Here is a 5426-nt window from a genome sequence, read left to right on the forward strand (position 1 = left end):
CAACATAATTTTACTTCAAAAATGTCCACCCTTTTCCTCTGGTCTATGTTGAATTTATAGGCTAAGAGGAAGAGGTTTTAGATCCTCTTCTCAAGGGATGAGATCCATGAAGAGAGGGATTAAGGTTCCACAAAGAGAGTGAGTTTTATCCATAAGTCAAGGGATGAGTCCCAAGTAGGTAGGAGCTCGAGGTCTTCTTGTTGGGAAATATTCCCCCAGCAAAGCTTCTAGAAATTACTTTTTATTTTTACCTACGTTAAGAGCTTGTCACACCTTTAAATGGAGAACAGAGCGTAGGATTGCAAAGGCCATAATGATCATAACCACATTTATGTAGGTGGTGACTAGTGGTGACTAGGAAAAGTGCGACAATGCTTGAAATATGTTTTTAAGAAAGATGATCTAGGGGATCAGTTTAGTGCTCAAAATTCGTGTTCAAAAATGCTCGAAACCTATATCAGTGCGTAGATCTTAGTGACCTGAATCCAACGCAACTTGTTTCACTCAAAATGACATTGTATGCTCTCGATATCGTATTCTGATCGAATTCTCAAACAGGAAAAAATTTGCAAAATTGATAGGGTGACTGTACATTTTGGGCCAGTGGCACGATGCCACTTGGCCACTCCTGATTGGTCCAAAAATTTGAAGTTTTATTGGCTCACAATTTTTTTTAATGTTATGGTTTGAATTTTTTATTAATATTTTGGGTTGCTAACTGTGTTTGGAGGACCAATGGGGGAGAGCCACGTGGGCCAATTGGAGGCTGCCATGTGGCCTCTAATGATTGGTGTAAAATTTTGTGAAGGGGCCAAGCTGCCCACTGAATTCAAAGCCGAGACCAAGCAACAAGCATCATGGGCCTCCACCAATGCGCCACACAATATGTTTCTTAACCATAAGTTTCATGGGTTTTATTTAAATTTGAATGTATTGCATATTGGAGGTTGGGGTTGGGGCTAAGCCCTAGCCCTGGTCCCTATGCCCTCAGAACCAAGGGGTGAGACTAAGGGCGAGGACTTAGCCCCAACCTCGAGGTCACTGCCCACCACACCATAACACCACATTGGACAATAAGCGCAAAATCGCGGGAGGAGTTAGCTAGGGGCTAGCGTGGGGCTACATGGCCCACAATACAACCGGGAGCACAAAGTAGAAGGGTGGAAAGCCCTTAGGCGCCTGTAGTGGGGGCCAGCCCCAAGGCACATGGCCCGTGATATGAACACACACCAACAACTGGAAAGAGCGTGGGATTTTAGCACCAATCTCCAGGTTTTATGGGGCGCATATGACTCAATGCAACGTGTTGGGGGCCCAATTGGTGGGGGATGGAAGTTAGCGCTGACCCCTGGCCACGTGGCCCCCATACGACCAAAAATTTCAGAACTGGGTGGTTAATAGACAATTTAACTGTCCGACAAATTTGCCTGTCGAGCAGGATTATAGGTCAGATTTGCGTGCCAGTTTCGGGTTTGGGGCGCTCAAGCCAAATTTGGATCGAATTGTAGGATGGCTAGCTATGGAATTTCATAAAAACTTGTAATAGACATAAATTTCTCAATTTTTGGCCAAATGAGCAGAAAGAACCCAAGTGGGGGTTTTTGATAGTCCTGGATCCATTGGAGACATTTTTATTACATCAGGAGCATTGTAAAGCCATGAAAACACAAATTTGAGCATTTAATGAAAGAGGCCCTCCATTGGAACCTGGACCAGGAGATGTAGCCCAGGAGAGGGGTGAACTCCTTTATCATGTTTGTTGTTATATGTTTCTGATATGGCATTTTATATTTGTTTTGGTTGTTAATTAAATTTAAAAATCACTTGTTTACGTGTTTTGTAACTTGATCCATTACCCATAGCACATAAAATTTAATGTCTTCATCCTTAATTCTTAATTCTTCATCTCATCTTCCTAAATAAACTGCAATCCAAACCATTTAAGAGATGCGCTAGGCGGCTCTCATAGATATGGAAACAGACCAAAAGCAAACCGAATCTCCAAAGCTTTTCAGTTACCTGTTGCACATCAGAGTTCATATCAAATCATTGACCAAATGACTATCTCTATCTCTGGTTAAAACAAATATTCGATGCATAGCAATTTCTATGCATGGCAACTTCATAGATATCCAATATATATAACAATAACAAACCTGCTGCCAACTTCATAGATATCCATGATGATGGGTATTATCTCTACCCATATATATTTTTCCTTACATCCCGCAACCAAGGGCAAACAATGCAAACAGAAAGGGAAAAAAATGAAAAAGAAAAGGCAAATCAACAAAAGAAACACCAATTACAATCCAAACAAATGAACAAAGCAATAAAGAAAATGGACTGTAACAAACACCATGCATGGCCATGCAGTGAAACAACCAAGTCTGGACTAAAAAGTAACCAAATCAATGCAATTCAGAGAAAAGAAGAAAATGAGAGGAGCAGGGTGGCTGTGCAAAAATGTCTATGCAATTCAGAGTAAGGAAAAATATAAGAGCAGGTTGGCTGCACAAAAATGTCTCTGCAATTCAGAGCAAAGAAGAAGATGAGAGCAGGTTGGCTGCCCAAAAATATCTTATACACTTTTCCTTTCAAACGACCACAAAGCTTTGATTGATAAAAAATAAAAAAGCTTTGACTCATAAAAAGGCAAGCTCTTATCTGATTAAAAAAGCTTTAACTGATAAGAAAAACTCTTATCTAATAACTTGTTGGGAAGGACAACTAGCATTCCATCCGCACCACTTCCAAACAAAGGGGCGATTTACAGTTGAAAACAAAAAAAAAAGTTAATTGTAAAAAAAAATTGATGAAACTTTGAAGACGGGTGGAGATGGCGTGAGTAAGTTGAATTTTAATTTTTAAATAAAATCATTTATATTTTTTTAAATAATTTCTAAAATTATATCATTTCAAATTGTTAGATATTATGGTCACAGTTAAAAATAATTTTTATATGGTTTGATCAGTTAGGTATTTCACCTGCGTATTAGGGGAGAGATTCCTAATGTTGTGCAGGGACTAGTAATTGATATAGTACTGGTCCCACCAAACCACCATAAATTGAGACTTTTGAAACCAATATTTAAACAAAAATAAATAACATTAAGTATAAATAAGTATTAATTTATGTCCAAAATTTCCCCATACATTGACTGGGCCCACAACTGTCCATAAATAGTATTTTACTACTTAAGACTGCAAACCATATTGACCCAACTAGAATACAGCTAAAACCATAAAGGCTTCCAAAAGGGTCTATTCCAGAAGTACAAAGAAGCAGTCACTTCAAACCCCCACTCATCAGAACTGCAGCTTTGCATCCCAAATAAATATGCCTACCTGCACATAACAAAAGGGAATGTATGTCAACCATAACTGTTGTGTTGTTCAACAACTAAACACCCTATGTTCAATAAATGACACCCAACCCAATAACATTTAAACCCACTTTGTTCAATAAATGACACCCAGACCCAATTACTGCAATAAAGGACACCCAACTCACTCTATTTCTCATTAAAACAGATCAAAGCACATGGATCAACAAATAACCAATTCCCAACCATTAGATCACATCAAATTAAATCCAGACCACACATTCAAAATGAAGCCATTGCAATCCATGTGCATCCATGTCCACCAATTAAATTCAAGTGCCAAAAACCATAAAAGAAATCCACCCACTGTTGAAGTTGCATCTTATGCTTTCAAACTATTCAGCAGACTTGAAGACAACATCACAAAACAGTTTCCAATATGTCCAGGTTAGTTATATCAATTACAACTCATTCTTCTTACAGTTCTGTTTTCATTGTTTTCATTTATCAGATTTCTTACATGATCTGTCTGGCCATAACTGCTAGAAGGATACCTGGATGGTTTCACAAACAGCCATTGAAAGTCATTGTTCTTACAGTTCTGTTTTCATTGTTTTCATTTATCAGAGTTCTTACATGATCTGTTTGGCCATAACTGCTAAAAGGATAGCTGGATGGTTTCACAAACAGCCATTGAATAAAAAGTAGGTTCTAAATACAACTATTTAGAAAAGTTAAAACCATTCCTTAAAATAAAAAAAATGAATGCCTTCAACATACTTAATTTTTTCAATTCAATTTTCTAAAACTTTTTATAACTGATAAGTCCATTCCAAGGCTGATCACAGCTGCAAGTTGTTCCCAACATAGAATTTATGCCTGGAATGGTGGCCATGGACTGCAATGGAGAAGTTGCAGTACTGAGACATTTTTGGCAATGCCAAACAGCAAAAAAAATGGAAAATGATATTTGAAACAACTATCATAGAATCCTACTTGAATCCATATAAAAGTTGCTAAACTGATGAACAGGCAGGCAATTGAGAGACTACGAAGTAATTTGCAATGAGAGACTACGAAGTAATGCAATTCGATTTCCTGTAACATACATGTTGATAATTTCCTGTAATAAAGGAAAAGTATTTTTGCAGAAGTAATAAAGCATAATTTACAAATATTCTAATGTCTAAATGCATGCAATAATTTTACAGGTTGTTGCATCTATGGCAAAAGGAAGTTACTATGCTCGTACAAGGAGAAGTGGCAGGAGAGTGACAAGGGGTGCGCAACTGCAATGCAAATCTTCTGATGAGGACGAGACAACTGATGTCAATGCCACCAATGCACCAGGGAACATTGTTGAGGATGACCATGTGACAGCAGTTGATGTTAACACGCCATCAGCCACAGAACCACCATCAACAACAGCCTAAGGAGCAAGCTCAACTAAAAAGATCAGTGTTGTAAGAGGATGGAAAAAAGAACAAATGTTAGTTGCAATTGACGACATAGAGTTTAATGGATACTCAGTTCGGGCATCTACAAAAAAACATGGTATTCCTCCCTCATCAATACATTATTGGATAAATGGACTGACTCATACAAAACATAGAGGGCCTCTTACAATTATGATTGAGGAGGAGGAGGCAGAGGTGGTTGAGTGGTGTAAAGAGATGGCCCAACTGGGACATGGGCTAGAGTTGATACAACTCAAATCAACAGCTGCTCAAATCTGTCAAGGGAGGCCAAACCCATTCAAAGATGGGTTTCCTAGTAAATCATGGTGGTTTGGGTTTAAAAAAAGGCATCCAGAACTTGTATTGCGTACTACTGAGGGCCTTGACAGAGACAGAGCATTAAATTTGTGCCCTGCAGTTGTGAAAAAATTCTATGACACACTTTCTAGTGCTTACAATAAACATTCTTATGGAGCATACCATATATGGAACTGTGATGAAATAGGTTTACAGGCAGGGAAGAATTGTGGCATGCGGGTAATTGCCAAGAGAGGGAGCCAAAATGTGCCAAAGATTTTGCCCAAGAGCAGGGAGTGGATAACTATTTTATGTTGTGTCAATGCAATTGGTACTTCAATCCCAG

This window comes from Pinus tabuliformis, chromosome 3_1, assembly GCF_031772625.1.
Source record: "Pinus tabuliformis cultivar Carrire ecotype Pingquan chromosome 3_1, CPIR1, whole genome shotgun sequence".
Classification (NCBI taxonomy): domain Eukaryota; kingdom Viridiplantae; phylum Streptophyta; class Pinopsida; order Pinales; family Pinaceae; genus Pinus; species Pinus tabuliformis.